The following is a 17,132-nucleotide window of genomic DNA, read 5'->3' on the forward strand; positions in this document are numbered from 1 at the left end:
TTATACTCTGCTCTTTCACCTATCTGTGGTGTATTTTAATGTCTGTCTCCCCCTTAGACCGTAAGCTCCTGTGGACAGAGATCATGTCTACTAACACTATTGGACTGTTCTCCCACCAGCACTTATTTCGGTACTCTGCACACAGTAAGCTCTGAATATCACTGATTTATTTATTTAATTGATAGATGGGATGAGGTATGGATGACCAGAGAGGAGGGCTCCACCTCTGCACTAGAGATTGTTGTATCTACAATGGGAAGTGAGAATGTAGCTGACTTGGAATCCTATAGATTAGCATCAGGGTCAGGTCATTAATTGTGATGACTGAGTGCCTTCCTCATGTGAGCACTGGTTTAGTTACTGCAGGGAATTACTAAATAAAATAAGACCTTCCCTAGACTAACTCATGTGGGCAGGGAACATGTCTATCAATCCTGCTAGATGATACTCTCCCAAGCTCGTAGTACAATGCTCTGCACATAGTAATCACTCAATTAATATGAATATAAAATGTTTGAAGCATATAAGCAAGGGCTAAAGAGATCTCGAGTAGAAGTTGTAGTCAGGGACTGGACTGGGAGTAAATTCACGGAATAGGGAGAACTTTAGAAGAGGTGAAAAGCTGAGGAGGGATGTGGTTTGGTCATGTAGAGGAAGGGAGTGGGGAATCGCTTGTTCAGTAGCTTGGCGGGAAGGTAATGAGTAGGTTTGATTGGCTGAAGTGAAGATCATAAAGAAAAGGAGATCATTGGAATGACATTTAGGAAAGCAAATCTTAACTGGATTAGGGTATTAATCGGAAGGAGGCAGTGGAAGGTAGAGGAGTACAAGAAGGACAGGCTCAGGAACAAACTATATTGGTACAAGGGGCTGGGTTCTAATCCTGGCTCTGACACTTAGCCTAATTTGTGAACTTGGGTAGGTCACAATCAGTGGTATTTACTGAGAGCTTATTGTGTGCAGAGCACTGTACAAAATGGTTGGGAAAGTACAACATAACAAATTTGGTAGGCAAGTTCCCTGCTCATATTTTTCTGTGCCTTAGTTACCTCATCTGTGAAATGGGGATTAAATCCTCTTTTCTCCAGTTGAGACATGTGGAACAGGGAGAGTGTCCAACCTGACTGTCTTGTATCTACCCCAGTTCTTAGTACAGTATCTGGTGCATAGTGCGCACACTTAACCAGTATGATTTAAAAAAAAAATAAAACAGTAACAGGATGCTAAATTGGATAAATCCAGAGGTCGATAAAGAGCCACAGGATAAATGTGTTTATTTCCAAAGCGAGCTTGGGCTGTTGAGTTTTTCTCCGTGAATGCATCCCAATATCACCGCTAATTGCACGAGGCCAAAGGCTTTTTGATGACTTTTCACTATGAGCAGGGCACTTTCGGAGGGCACAAGCATTCCTTACCCTGGTCAACCCTTCTGAGCTACAGGACTGTGCCCTCTAGGTCCCTGGAATTTCTTCAGCAGGGGCCCTGCAGTAGAGCCAAGTAGAAGACTTGCGGAAACTTTCCCCCTTTTCTTATTCTTACCTCATAGTGACACTTTCACAGCTGTCCACAAGCTAAAAAGTTTTCCTTCTCTAATTGTATTTTCCGCCTCCTGAGATGTCGGATTTGCCACTGGGCGCTGAGCTGGCTTGTCGGGTATGGAAGGACATTCACAATCATTCTCTACTTTGCTCTCTTTGCCACCTGCCACTGCACGGAAATTGTCCTGACCGGGCTCATGGGGCTTTCATTCTGTCTCCTTTTGATGCCGAGTATTAAAGTGTCGGGAAAAATCAGGGACTTTTTCGGGAAGCAGAAATTGCCTTTTTTCATGCACAGTTCTTGCCAGGAACACCCATTTATCCGTGCTGCTGACTCCTTGATCTGTGACTGAACCTACAGTTAGGTAAGCACCGAAATCTTAATGTTTATCCCCTTGGTGAGTTTACGCAAACACATGGAAATTGGTTTACAGCTGCTAAAAATAGCATTGCAGTTCACTTAGATAAGAGCGTAAATTCTTTTCCTGGAAATCATAGTTCATCCCATTAGGTGATAAACTTTAAAGGCTTTATAATTTCTCTGCAGTACCCGGTTGAGACCCTTGATCATTCCACTCTTCTCAGACACCTGTAGGGCAGGACTAGAACATAGAGTTTTGGGAAAGCCTGTTGTTCTGCCAAAAAGATCTAGGGATGCCCAGAGAAATGTCAGAAGCTGCAGCCCCATGGAGAGGCAGTGAAGAGAATTCCAGCTCAACCTCCAACCCTCATGGTATCCTGGGGCCTGTCAGCTGTGTGACCTTGGGCAACTCACTTCACTTCCCTGTGCCTCGGTTCCCTCATCTGTAAAATGGGGATGAAGACTGAGCCCCACGTGGGACAACTTGATTACCTTGTATCTACCCCAGTGCTTAGAATAGTGCTTGGCACATAGTAAGTGCTTAACAAATACCAACATTATTATTAGTATTATTTGCCCAGCATAGAGGCAGAGGACCGGCAAAGAGTTGCTGGATGGTGAACTCGATTGGGAGGAAGGAGCTGCTGTAGCTCACTTTCCGGCCTCTCTCTTTGTACCAGACTGTCAAGGAAATCCACCGGGAACCCTGCTGCCTTCCCACTACCACACGCAGGACCCCTGTTCCTAGGATGCTCTGGGTACGCTGGGCCACCGGGATTTAAACTGCAGTAGCGCATCTCTCAGACAGCTGAGCAAATCCCACCACACCTCCCAAGACCCCCAATTTCCCCAGCTATCGGACCATCACGATGCCTCCCCGGAATCGTGCATCGGCTTGCCTCTTTTCATCCCGGCCTGCCCCGCGTCGCCCCAGTGGATGGAGGGAAGCAGCGTCAGCCTGGAGCCACCTCCACAAACCCCGGGAAGACTGTGATGTGGACTCCAAGCCCCAAGGAGCCTGAAATTCTGCTCTTCTAGACACAGTACCCGACTGAGCTTTGTTCTTATTTTGGGTATGTATCCTTGTCTTTTTATTGACCTAGTGTTTTATTTCGTCTCCTCGTGTGTCTGTTGCCAACCATCTCTCAATTTATATTTTTAGATTGCAAACCTCCTGAGGGCCTGGGACCATACTTACTTCCCTTCTGAGAATTTCTAAAAATACAATGCTCTGTACAGTGTAAATGCTTAAAAAATACGACTACCATCACGACTATTATTTCTACCATTAGTAACTCCCAGAAGGAGGGATAGAATGAACAACAGAAAGACACAAAAATGCCCAGTCTCCCACTCACCTGAAGGACAGAATGGGGCCAGGACAAGGCAGACGGCTTCAGGCAGCGTGCCTGTGAGAGGCTTCCAGCTGATCCCTGGGAGTCAGAGGACCTGTGTTCTAATCCCGGTTCTGCCACTTCTCTGCTTTATGACCTTAGGCAAATCACTTCACTTCTCCGGGGCTGGGGATTCAGATTTGAGCTCCATGTGGGTCATGGACTGTGTCCAAAGTGATAATCTTGTATCTACCCCAGCACTTCGTACAGTGCCTGGCATATAAGAGGCACTTAACGAATACTATTAAAAAAAGGAATCGCCCCAGGATGTACAGTTGGGAGCTGCTGCCAGAAACGAAGGATCAGAATTCCTGGGCCCGGGTTGGAGAGCCCTGCTGGTTGCCCATTGATCATTTCCTGCCTCTGGTGGCACCCCATCCGTCGGAAAGGATAACCATCTGTACTGGCTGGTTTTATGAGATTTCTCTATAGTATTTATCATTCAATCATATTTATTTAGCCCTTGCTTTGCACAGAGCACTGTACTAAGTGTTTGGAGAGTGCAAGATGACAGGATACGTAGATCTCTGCCCACAAAGATTTGTCCTCTATATCCTAAGCTACCCAAACACGGGCCTCAGCAGGCAGTGAGCGGGCAAGGCTTCCGTCTGCTCCCCCATTCCCAAGGCTTCCGCCTGGATGCTTGACAGAAGCCGGGAGAGGAGCCGTCGTTCCCTCCGAATGAATGGAGCTAGGGCTCCGGGGGTGGCAAGCTGAAGCTAAGCTCTGCCTGGGGCTCTGCGCCATTTCGGAGTCAGTAGCCAAGCAGAGACCCGTCCCATCCCCTCACCACTGGCTGACTGATTGTTGGTGCTGTCACCCTCCCGGTCCCATCCTTGTCCCTTCTCCTCTTCCACATCTCTATTCCAATGATTTCTCTGCCACCAAACTGCCGCTTTCTCTGCCGCTCCAACCCAACCAAAGGTTTCTTTCACCTCAGGAGAAAGATGAAATTAATGAAGGAATTCAACATTTCCCTAACAAACGTTCCTCACTTCCGAGTAAAAAATTGGCACCTGTTCCTGTCCTTGCGTAAAGCGTTTCTTTGACAAAAAGCTGCCAGATTTTCTCATTTTTTTTAGAAATTGTGCTAGCATTCGTCTGGCTGAGGGAACAGCTGTCAGCTTTGGGTACAGGATTTAGCAGAGTAAATGGGTAGCTCAGACTCCTCTCTCTCACCCTCCATCTGTGGGTTTTTGCTCCAACTGAGCTGCAGCCCACCTGGCAGGTCCTGAAGCCTGAGGGCTCGGGGTTGCAAGGTTTGAGCACCAAGAGACTCAGAAAATAAGAGCTGTTCTGGGAGGGCCAACTGCTTCTCTTACTCAAGAACTAAAAGGAATTCCCAGGTCTCTTCTGTCATTTTTCATCCAATTGCTACTGTGCAGTGGTCTCCCATGAACATGAGGCAAACACGAGTGATTATTTTAACTCTCCAGGTATCAGTTCCAACTGTGCCTAAGTGTAAATCTTAATTAAAAATAGTGCTTCCTCCAGGAAGCCTTCTCTGACTGAGCCCTCTTCTCCCACTCCCTTCATACTGGCTCCTTCACCCTCTCTCCCTTCCTCACGACACATATGCACATCTCTGTATATATCTGTAGTTTATTTATTTATGTTTATTTATATTAATGTCTGCCTCCCCCCCAGACTGTGAGCTCGATGTGGGTAGGGAATGTGTTTGATGTGTATTCATTCATTCATTCAATCGTATTTATTGAGCGCTTACTGTGTCTGAATTGTACTGGAAAGTACAATTCAGCAACACTCTTGTACTCTTCCAAGTGCTTAGTACAGTGCTTTGCACACAGTAAGTGCTCAGTAAATATGATTAATCAATAATGATAATGATAATAATGAAGGTGAAGATGGATTCTTCCATCAGAGATGAAGTCACATAGTTCAAAGTGTTTGAAGACACTGGGATGGAGAACCTGCAGAAGCAGTGTGGCCTAATGGAAACAGCACGAACCTGGGAATCAGGGGACCTGGGTTCTAATTCCAGCTCTGCCACTGGTCTGCAGAACAGCCTTTGGGTAAGTCACTTAACTTCTCTGGGACTCAGTTATCTCATGTGTAAAGTGGGGATTAACACTGTGGGGCAAGTGTCCAACCCGATTATCTTGTATCTAAGAGGTGGAGATGGGATTATAATCATACTCCACGCATACATTCTTTATTTATTCTGTCTTTCTGCTTCCGGGGTTCACCTTTGGGTCTGCTGGGGTTCTGGATGGTATTCAGTGTCTTATGGGAGATAAAGGAGAAGGTAATCAATCAATGGTATTTATTGAGCACTTAGTACATGCAGAGCACTGTAGTAAACGCCTGGGAGAGTACAACAGAATTAGCCAACCCATTCCCCGCTTATACTGAATTTACAGTCGAGAGGTTATAGTTTATAGTTCAGCAGTTAGAGCCAGGGCAAATGATCGAGCAGAAGCTCACAATGAAAGCAGAGTCACCCCATGACTGGGGCAGAATCCTCCACTGGAGGCTGGGAGATGGAATCCATAACAATCTCAAGAATGCTGGGAAGGGTATTCTTGCTATTCCTAATCAAAAGGACTCCTGCACTCCCTCCCATAATTGTCCTGGCTAATTATTTTAATGTGTCTTATTTGCATGGTTTAATTTTGAGTTTATTTCCAATTTTGTTTGTATTTTTTTGTTTTGGGGAATTCCCTACATCGGTCGATGTTTCTGCCTTTCCCTTTAGATTGTGAATCCCCTGTGGGAAAAGTTCATGGGTTAAGTGTTTATCATGTATCTACTCCAGTGTCTAGCGCATTGCTCGTCCTAAGTGCTCAATAAATACCTCAAAAATGATAATCCAAGCCCAAGTTTTGACAGCTAGGGCTGAATAGGTTCTGAAAATCTTCCTGGAAAATCTCTAGAACATAGGCCCAAGAGTGACGGGAAAGGGAGGATGGGCTTGAGCAGAAGGAGAAACAAGATGGCTTAGTGGAAAGACCATGGGCCTGGGAATCAAAGGACCTGGGTTCAAATCCCAGTTCAACCGCTTGTCTCTCTGTAGCCTTGGGCAAGTCACTTTACTTCTCTGTGCCTCAGTTACCTCATCTGTATAATGGGGATTAAGACTGTGAACCCCAGCTGGGACACGGACTGTGCCCAACCTAATTAGCTTGTGTCTACCCCAGTGCTTGATACAGTGCCTGGCACAGAGTAAGCCCTTAAAAAATACCATTTAAAAACAAAAAGTTCCTTCCCTTTTGGTAGCTTTCTTCTTGAAGACTTTAGAACTGTCTGGACCTTGTAAGATGCTTCTAACATCTTCCATGGCCGAAGATGCCCTTAGGAGTCAATGACCCACCAGATTTTTTTTCCGGGGACCTGGTCCGGCCTTGTTACCAGCCATATAACAATAATAATAATTATGGTATTTGCTAAGCGCTTACTATGTGCCAAGCACCATTCTAAGCACTGGTGTAGATACAAGGTAATGAGGTGGTCCCATGTGGAGCTCACAGTCTTAATCCCCATTTGACAGATGGGGTAACCGAGGCACAGAGAAGTTAAGTGGCTTGCCCAAGGTCACATAGGAGCCAAGTAGCAAAGCCGGGATTAGAACCCACGTCCTCTGACTCCCAAGCCTGTGCTCTTTCCACTAAGCCATGCTGCTTCTCTATTCTATTGCAATTGCATCTATTCCAAGATAATTTCTCACCTGGATACACTGTGTTCTCAAGTCACATCACTGGCTCCATCATCATCACTGGTATTTATTGAGCTCTTACAATGTGTACTGTACTGGACTACAGAGTTGGTAGTCATGTTCCTTGCCCACAGGGTTTACAATCTCCAGTTGGGCACTTTGGCCCAGAGAGATAGCTTGGGTCTCTGGGTTCCTGTTCCTGTCTCAGAAGTGATGATAATTAGCAGATGGGGCCAGTTCTGAAAGCTTTATCCTGAGCCTTCAGGACAGGTAAGGACTCTTCAGGTGCAGGAAGGGTCTGAACAGAAACCTGGTCACTACAGGAGTGAGTGGGCTTGAAGCCAAAGGGGGACCAAGAGAAAGGAAGGGAAATGATGAAAGGGAGAGAGAGAGAAGAGATAAATATGGAAGGGAACGGGAAAAGTGGGGAAGGGGGAGAGAGAGGGAAGGAAGAAAAAAAGAGGAGATGGGAAAGAGAAAGGAACAAGTCCTGAGAATTGGGACTCTGTCACCAAAACTAGGGTGTCTGGTCTCCTAGGATGGGGAATCTTCCCTTTTGTGGGCATAGTAAACTCCAAGCACATGGGCACTGTCCTGTGGACAGAAAGGATCCCCTTGCCTCTAGTGATCCAAGGGAGTGGGGAGCCAGGATGGTTCCGTGCCTTGCAGCTCTGGTTAGAAACCCAGTAGAATACCTTTCATTTCAGCACAAAGTAGTGCTCAGTAAATATTCTTGATAATGAATATGCTCCTGTTTGAAAAACACCATTTTGCTTAACTGACCAATCAAGTTTCATTCAGATACTGCTTAGAGGAGCAATCCGTACATCTTGCACTCAGCCCACAGCAGTGGGTGAGCCATCCATGGGGTCCCTTTATTCCTGGCTTCCCAGGGCCTGGCCACGCAGCAAGGACCCTGCTCTTTGCTGAACCACCATGACCCTGGCCCTCTCATGATTCCCCAACCCAGGGAAAGACTCAACCAGCAGAAGCCATGTGAGCCGTTCACCACTTCTCTTGCTGCCCCATAACCCCACCACTCCTTCCCAGAAAGGAAAGACTCGATCGGCGGTTGAGATGGTCACCACCATGGTCTCAGCAGTGACTTCTGGGACTATGGGTCAAATCCTGCCGCTTCTTTCACGTTGGTTGCCGTCTTTGTCTTTCACATATTTGTTGACCTTTATTTATATGTCTGTTACCAACAGCCATATTTCCTCCTCATTCTTAGGTTGTAAACCAAAGATTTGTCTATACCTCATCCATGTATTTCTTTTCCAGCGCTGAGTACAGTACTTTGCATGGATTAAGTGGTTAATGAATATTCTCACTACTACAACTACTTGCGGGGAGGGGGGCAAGCCAGGCTCCTTCTCAAGAGTCCTTAGTAGTAGAACAGATTCTTGACCATTGAATGCACGGCAGAGAGGTCTTCAGAGTTAATGCTATAGGGAAGATAATAACAATGTTGGTATTTGTTAAGCGCTTACTATGTGCAGAGCACTGTTCTAAGCGCTGGGGTAGATACAGGGTAATCAGGTTGTTCCACGTGAGGCTCACGGTCTTAATCCCCATTTTACAGATGAGGTAACCGAGGCCCAGAGAAGTTAAGTGACTTGCCCAAAGTCACACAGCTGACAAGTGGCAGAGCCAGAATTCGAACCCATGACCTCTGACTCCCAAGCCCGGGCTCTTTCCACTGAGCCACGCTGCTAGATGACTGCAAGGAAAATGACCTTCTTCCCTACCAGTCCCATAGTTCTACGGCCCTGGGTTGGGAGATATTGGGTCGGCTCAAAGGCCATCCAGCTGGGGCTTAAAGGAAACTGAGGCATGGGTCTTTGCTTTCTAGTCCCCTGTGCACCCTTTCATGAAAATCTAGATTTAGAGTGGGGCAAGAGAGAGGTTTAAGTGCCTTTTCCGCAGGTAGCTAGAAGTTGGGATTCTCTTTCTTGAGAGATAGAGGGAACAGGAGAAAATGTTCAGACAGAGAGGAGGAGGAGGAGACGTAGACATAATATAGCGAGCCAACTCACGTATCTCCTACCCCCAGTATCCCGCACTTAGATTCCTAAACAAGAGGGGAGAGTCTGGGGAAAATTAGCCACCAGAGGGAGTCTCTTGAATGCAGGAACATGAAGAGTTTGAGAAAGAGCATCAGGTATTTTAGAAGGCAGCTCTGGAGCAGAAGCCAAGGGATTTCTCAAACAAGCTCACAGGGTTGCAGGTAACTGAATACAAACCCCAAGTGTCCCGAGGGGTGTAAGAAAGGAATATGGGTGGTCTCGGCTCTAACAGCCCAAAGAGGAGAGATATTCTCATCTGCCTGGAATTCCCTTCCCCTTCACATCTGCCAGACCACCGCTCTACCCATCTCCAAAGCCCTCTTGAAATCCCATCTCCTCCAGGAGGCCTTCCTTGACTACTCTCTCATCTCCTTACCCTATCTCCCCCTCTACTGTCACTTCATGCCACCTAAAAACTTGGTATTCACCCACTGGTGCACTTCTGTTGCACCATCTTAAAAGACTGTTGTTTCCCCTCTCCTGTAATTCCTTTTAATCTCGCTCTCTCCTTCTCTAAAATTGAGAGTTCCTTGAAGGCAGGGATCAAGCACTAAGTTCAGAGCTCTGCACATAGCCAGCGCTCAAAAAATACTATCAACATTGTAGGCCAAAACAAGCCAAAAGGCCTCTCCAACTTTTCCTTTGATGAGCGAAATATCTTGAAACTGAAAGCCTCACTGTGTTCTGTCCTCCCAGCAGCATTATCAAGATGCGCTAAAACCTTCTGGAATCCACAGTTTTGTCAACAACTGTGCTGATGATTCATCAAGTGGATTCTACTTTAGCAATATATTGTTTTAGCTGTTCCCTGTACTACATGGCTGTTTTGTCAGGAAATGAAATAAATTTGGCTCTCAAGTCTCGAATTGGTGAAAGATTCAGTACCAAGATGTCTTCTTTAAAGAATTTAGCTAAACTACCCTGAAACACAGGATAGATTTCTGTCATTAATCAAACAAATGACCGAGTCATTGCCCAAAACATTGATAGTGTTTGATAATGGGTCTCTTGAAATTTCTTTTTCTGAAGAAGAGCCACTCCATCCATCATTCAATCAATTAATCATATTTACTGAGTGTTTACTCTGTGTACAGCACAGTACTAAGCCCTTAGGAGAGGACAATACACCATCTCTACGCTCAGGGAGTTTTCTACTCTTGTCCTTTCAGTTCCTCAAACAGGACTTTCTGCAACTGCTCTCTCCAGCTTGCATCTGAGCTGCTGAGGGGCTTCATTGTGTCCTTAAAGTTTGTGCTCTGTTTCTCTCACAGCAGCTGTTGGGATCCCCTTCTGACCTCAGTTCTCTTTTCATAGTCCACCCAGGGCAGTGGTGGTGAGGTGAGCGGAGCTTCAATGCTAGGAGATTTACTTCATTCCAGGACTTGGTTGTGTGTGATTCTAATAAGAATAATATTTGTGTTAGTTGTTTAGTGCTGCATTTTGGCTCGTAAGTGACATTCATGGAACTGCTCAAGAAGTTGGGTGTGATGTTGAAAGGATAGGGTCCAGATCCCACAACCATATAACTATTAGAGAAGCAGCGTGGCTCAGTGGAAAGAGCCCGGGCTTGGGAGTCAGAGGTCATGGGTTCGAATCCCGACTCTGCCCCTTGTCAGCTGTGTGACTGTGAGCAAGTCACTTCACTTCTCTGTGCCTCAGTTCCCTCACCTGTAAAATGGGGATGAAGACTGTGAGCCTCACGTGGGACAACCTCATTCCCCTGTATCTACCCCAGCACTTAGAACAGTGCTCTACATGTAGTAAGCACTTAACAAATACCAACATTATTATTATTTTTCATTAAACACTATGTGCCAAGCTCTGGGGAAGATACAATCCAACCCAATTAAACATAGTCTCTGTTTGAGCATGGCTTAGTGAAAAGAACATGGGCTTGGAAGTCAGATGATGTGGGTTCTAATCCTGACTCCGCCACTTGTCTGCTTGTGACCTTGAGCAAACTACTTAACTTCTCTGTGCCTCAGTTATCTCATCTATAAAATGGGGATTAAGACTATGAGCCCCACGTAGGACAACCTGATTACCTTGTACCTACCCCAGCACTTAGAACAGTGCTTGACACATAGGAAGCACTAAACAAATACCATAATTATTATTATTCCACACGGGGCTCACAGTGTAAAGGGGAGGGAGAAGAGGTATTTACTCCCCATTTTTCAAATGAAGAAACTGAGTCACTGAGGAGTTAAATGACTTGTCCAAGGACACCCAGCAGGCAAGCGTTGGAGCTAGGATTAGAACTCAGGTCTCCTGACTCCCAGGCCTGTGCTCTTTCCACTGGGTCATGCTGCTTCTCACTACGGCTCGTTAGGATTTCAGTTTTGTCAAAGGATGATTTCTTGTTTTTGCCTCACTCTGGTAGTCTCCCAAAGCACATGCAGTCTTTTGAATCCATTTTCTACTTCCTGGAATAGAAAGTACCATCGTCGGATAGCCAGATGCTGAGGCAGTAGAGTTCTGTGACGATACTGAGCTCCAGGCTGCCAATGAAGATAATTGGGTTCTGTGCCGAGTTTCCTTCATGAAGGCTGATACATTAGTATAGCTTCCGTCAGACCCATCATCAATCCATAATTCCTAGAAGATTCTATGCCAAGAGGCTCCCAATTAGCCGCAGGTTTTCTTGGATGAGTGTCTCTATGGTACAAGCGCCCACACATAGCAACTTCTGAATGACAGTCTCTGGTACTTCCCATGAAGCCTGTAGCCCGTTCTAGAATCCAGGCCCGATTTAGTGCATTTCCCAGAAAGGTGAGTACCATTATTTGAGCCAGAATCAGGACCCAAAGACGTGCTCTTTTTGGAGGATTCAGAGTCGGGGTGCAGACTAAGTGCACTGCCCTTTCGTTCCTATTATTATTATTGCTTACTTTGTATCAAGTGCTGTTCTAGGATCCAGGGTAGGTACAGTTATTCAGGTTGGACACAGTCCCTGCCCCACATGGGGCTCACAGCCTCAGTAGGAAGGAGAAAGGGTATTGCATCCCCATTTTACAGATGAAGAAACTGAGGCACAGAGAGGTTAAGTGACTTGCCCCAGGTCACACAGCAGGTAAGTGGCAGAGCTGGCATTAGAACCCACGTCTTCTGACTCCCAGGTCTGTGCACTTTCCATTAGGCCATGCTGCTTCTCACTGTGCCCCGGTTTTTACTGAGGGCATAGAAAGTGTTGGCTGCCTCCACTACCAAGTCTCTTCCACCTCCCACTTCCCAACCAATCACTGGATATGGAACGACCCCATTTCGGAATGTTAAATGTCAGACCTTAATTTGTCTGAATTCTGGTGGTCAAGACACAGATGAAGGCACTGAGGTGAGTGACATGACTTAGTTGGGGCAGAGGCAAAGAATCTATCGAGGGTGACGGGGATGGACCAAGTTAGGGACTGATGCCCTAGTGGAGGAGAGACAGAAAGGAAAAAAAGAAGGAAGGAGTTTGGATTGTGTGGAGGAGGAAGGTAGGAGGTTAGAAGGGAAATGGATTCCTCATAGTTACTAAGGAGGAGGAGGGAAAGAAGGAGAAGGATAAGAAGGAGGAGGAAGGATAAGAAGCAGGAAGAGGTGGAAGATGAGCAAGGGAGAAGATAAGAAAGAGGGGAAAGAGAAGAAAAAATAGAAGGGGGGAAAAGAGGGAAAGGAAGAAGAAGGGAAGGAGCAGGAAAAGAGTTCAGCAAGGAAAAGACCGAATGGGTTGAGGATCTGGGGGATTGTGGTTGAGGTAGTCATAAACATTATGAGGTTGGGGCTAGAGAGTGAGGAAGGTGGAAAGGATGGACCATTTTCCTAAAATAGCATTCAATCCATGTTTTCCCCACTCCTCGAGAACCTTCAGTGGTTGCCCATCCACCTCTGCATCCAACAGAAATCTTACCATTAGCTTTAAAAAACTCAACCACTTTGCCCCCTCCTAGAGCATGCTAGCAGCATGATCTAGTATGAAACAGCAAGGCCTAGGGGATGGAACACAGACGTGGGAGTCAGAAGGACCTGCATTCAAATCCTGACTCTGCCACTTGTCTGCTGTGTGACCTTGGACAAATCACTTCACTTCTCTGTGCCTCAGTTACCTCATCTTTAAAATGGGGATTAAGACTGTGAGCCCCATTTGGGATACGGACTGGGTCCAACCTGACAAGCTTGTATCTATAACAGCAGTATACAGTGTACATTATCTGGCACATAGAAAACACTTAACAAGTACCGTATATTATTATTATTGTTACTTTACCTTGCTGATTTTCTACTACAACCCAGGATGCTCACTCTGGTCCTCTAACACCAGCCTACTCACTGTACCTTAATTTCTTCTATCTCACTGCCCATCTTCGCTCTGGCCTGGAACTCCCTCCCCCTTCATGTCTGACAGATTTTCATTCTCCTCACCTTCAAACCTTATTAAAACCATATTTCCTCCAAGAGGCCTTTCCCACGGAAGCCCTCATTTCCTCTAATCCCTCTTCCTTCTGCATCACCCTCACACTTGGATTTATACCCTTTATTCACCCCACCCTCAGCCACGTAACACTTATGTACATAGCCATAATTTATTTCAATGTCTGTCTCCCTCTCTAGACTTTAAGCTCCTTCTGGGCAGGGAACATGTCTACCATCTCTGTTGTATTGTACTCTCCCAAGTACTCAGTTCAGGGCTCTTCACACATTAAGTGCTCAATAAATACAATTGATTGATCAATTGATTGGTTTATTGATTGATATGAGGTGTCCTGGGGGCACCTCATGTTTGTATTTGTTCACTTTGGACTTATCAGTGCTCTCCTTCTCTTAGTCATCAGAGGTTGCTTAGCTTACGTGTACTAGTCTCTGCCCATAAAGGTGGGAACCATATTTTCTAGTTCTACTGAGTGACCCCTTACCAGTTAATGAAGAGTTCTGTCAGTGGTGATGATGGTGATATGGTATTTACTCTATAGGTCCTCAAAATCTGCATGCCGAAACAGGAGAAGCAGAGCATTCAGGGGTTGTGTCAGGAGGATCCGGGGGGACCAAAGTTTTCAGGCTTTCACCCACGATACCATCTGGCTTTGTGACCACAAAGTCAAGAGTGGGGAGTTGGGTACAGATTAATAGTTTGGGGATATTCCTGGAATATTTGGCCTTGACTCCACCCCTCTGTAGAAAATGTCACAACTTCTCCCCGGCTCTATTTAAGTTCAGAAAACAGGGCCCATGTTGAGCCTCAACCCCCTCGCGCAGCTTCACTGAAGGGTCTCTGGTACAGTCTCCCAGGTCCAATCTCTCTGCTCTGGGTGGAGCCCGGTAAAGGCCATTTCACTGGGATGGACATGTGGTGATGAAAGTGGGAGCTTCTCTTTCCAACTTCAAACTCCCGTTCTTTGAAAGTGGTACATGAACAGAGAGGATTTCGAATGCTCTTTTTGACTCTCGCCACTCCTCGCTTGACAAGGTGACATAGGATCAAGTGGTCTTTGTCCCGCTAGCACCGGAACACAGATTCCTGTTGGATTCCAAGAACTCCTCATCCATCACCGCTCTCCTTGTTCCCTTTCTCAAATGTGGACAGGTTGGAGAAGAAAAGCTAAGCGCCCTTCGGCAGAGGACTCTTTCTCTTGATTTGCCAGAGGGTGGTGCTGTCTTTCTCTCAGTTCTCTATGGATCCATGCTTTGGACTATGCTCTAGGGAAGTTATTCTTTCTGGAGGTAAAGAATTATCATTGAAATGACTATTGATGTGAAATTGACTTCCCCTTTGGAGGTGAAAATTTATAGATGAGAGCATTGGGGTATTTTAAAATTCCATTGGTGAATCAGTGGGATGCCAGTTTCGCATTGGAAGTGATTAAAGAACTGAGAGGCCAGGGGAAGCCACGGCTCTTGAGAAAAGCCGAATGCTGAATTAAGTAACCTGGGAGCCACACTGTGATGTGACATCCTAACGAGAGAGTCCTTTGAAAGAAAAGGAAGCAGAAACTCAGAAGAGACTGAAAGGAATGCAACTATTACGCCTCATGGCAGTTGAAAAGCAGAGGATGCTTTAACTCTTACTCACAAAAATGCTTAACTAAGTTCTAGCAAACTTGTGTAGCTATATTATGATTAGCCTGCCTTCTTAATTCCTCACCTATTATTTTAAGAAGAATTAAAGCAGCCACAAAGCAGCATCTCTATCTCTTTTGTGAACTACAATTTTGTTGACAGTCTCAGGAGTGTACATTTTAATTTCTGGGGCAAGAAAGAAACAAATTTGTTAAACAATTTTGGCTCTAATATTTCATTCATTCCGAGGTTAACTTTCAAAGTCAGCCTCTGTTACAGTGTAGAATCAAATCCCCTATCAGTAATTTATTTTACTGTCTGTCCCACCCTCTAGACCCCATTGAGTTCCTTTTAGGCAAGGAATATGTCTACCAACTCACTGTATTGTTCTCTCCCAAGCATCTAGTGCAGTGCTCAGCACACAGTAAGTGCTCAATGAATACAATGATTGATTGATTGGTACTATTTAAATAGAATATAAAGTTATGTAAATGAGTGCAAGTCTGGGGCATGAGCATCCAAACACCATTGGTTTCTGGATGAAATAATGTCCAAGGAATAAATAGGGTTATTCCTATAAGAGGCATTTCAGTTGGCATATTCCCTGTTCCTTTAAAGCAGACACTATTTCCCTGAACAAGATGGCACTGTCCTAAGGATTTCTGTATACTTGGCTGTCAGAGTGGGAAACTGAGAACTATGGGGTCTACCCAGGCCTGACGTGCTCTGTAAAAGTTTATTTTATGACTTGCTAGTTTGCTAGTCCCCCTAGACAATAAGGTCCTTGTAGCAGGAACTTTTCTAAGAGCTTGGTTATAGTGTACTCTCCCAAGTGCTTAGTACAGTGTGATGCACAAAGTTAGCACTCAATAAATAATAATAATAATAATAATGTTGGTATTTGTTAAGCGCTTACTATGTGCCGAGCACTGTTCTAAGTGCTGGGGTAGACACAGTAGATAAATGTCATTGATTGATTGATTTACAATGACAGCATTGTTGGTGATCTCGATGATGAAGGTGATGGCGATGTTGATGATGATGAAAATGAGTTGTTTACGCCCACTTCCTCCACTTCATCTATTCCAACACTTTCCTTGCCCCACTAGCAATCTGACTTCTCACCCCTTCCACTCCACTGAAACTGCCCTCTCCAAGGTCACCAATAATTGTCTCCTTTCCCAATCCAACAGGCTCTACTCCATCTTCATTCTCCTTGACTTCTCTTGGCCTTTGACACTGTGGACCATTCCCTTCTCCTGGTAACACTAGTGAACCTTGGCTTCACTTACAGTGCCTTCTCCTGGTTCACCATCTCTGGCCAACAGGAATGGCCAACATCTCTGGCCATTCCTTCTCGGTCTCCTTCACAGGCTCCTCCTCTGCCTCCCATCCCCCAACTTAATTCTCAATTATGGGTTCCTTTCTATTCTCTATTTATATTGTCTCCATTGAAGAATTCATCCTCTCCCATAACTTCAACTACCGTCTCTCTGCCAATGACTTCCAAATCTCTCCTTTTCTGTGGTCCCATCTTTCCTCCTGCCTTCAGGACATCACTGCACCAAACAGAAAGTCCTCACCATAGGCTTTAAGGCCCTCAATCAGTGCTTTCCCTCTTTCCTTTCCTCACTTCTCTTCCACTGCAACCAAGTCCTTGCTCTTTGCTCCTCTATCCCCAAACTAGTCGCTGTACCTCCATCTAGTTCATTTCACCACGGACCCCTTGCTCACATCCTCTCTCCTCCCTGGAACTCCCTCTCCCTTCATATTGGATAGACTAGCACTCTCCCCATCCTCAGAGCCCTATTAAAATCATATCTTCACCATGAAGCCTTCCCTGACTAACCTTTCATCCCTCCACCCTGTTCTCTCTCCCTTCTGAGACATCTTCTGTAACCCTCTAGGCACTTTGATAGTCACCCTACCCCAACCCCATAGAATTTATGTACATATCCTTATATTCTGTTGCTTTCCCGCTACTTATAATTTATTTGCTGACTGACTCCCCTGCTAGTTTGTAAGTTCCTTGAGGGTAGGGATCGAATCTAGTAATTCCATTGT

General features: G+C 45.5%; 1 long non-coding RNA gene across 1 annotated transcript; it reads left to right on the forward strand.

The window, feature by feature from the left end:
- Window positions 1-1,147: 1,147 nt before the first annotated feature.
- Window positions 1,148-3,145, forward strand: LOC103170920. Its single transcript, XR_486487.4, has 3 exons — window positions 1,148-1,903; window positions 2,580-2,972; window positions 3,062-3,145. It is a non-coding gene; the product is annotated as an uncharacterized LOC103170920 (long non-coding RNA).
- The last annotated feature ends 13,987 nt before the right edge of the window (window positions 3,146-17,132 follow it).

This window comes from Ornithorhynchus anatinus, chromosome 10 (genome assembly GCF_004115215.2).
Source record: "Ornithorhynchus anatinus isolate Pmale09 chromosome 10, mOrnAna1.pri.v4, whole genome shotgun sequence".
NCBI lineage: Eukaryota > Metazoa > Chordata > Mammalia > Monotremata > Ornithorhynchidae > Ornithorhynchus > Ornithorhynchus anatinus.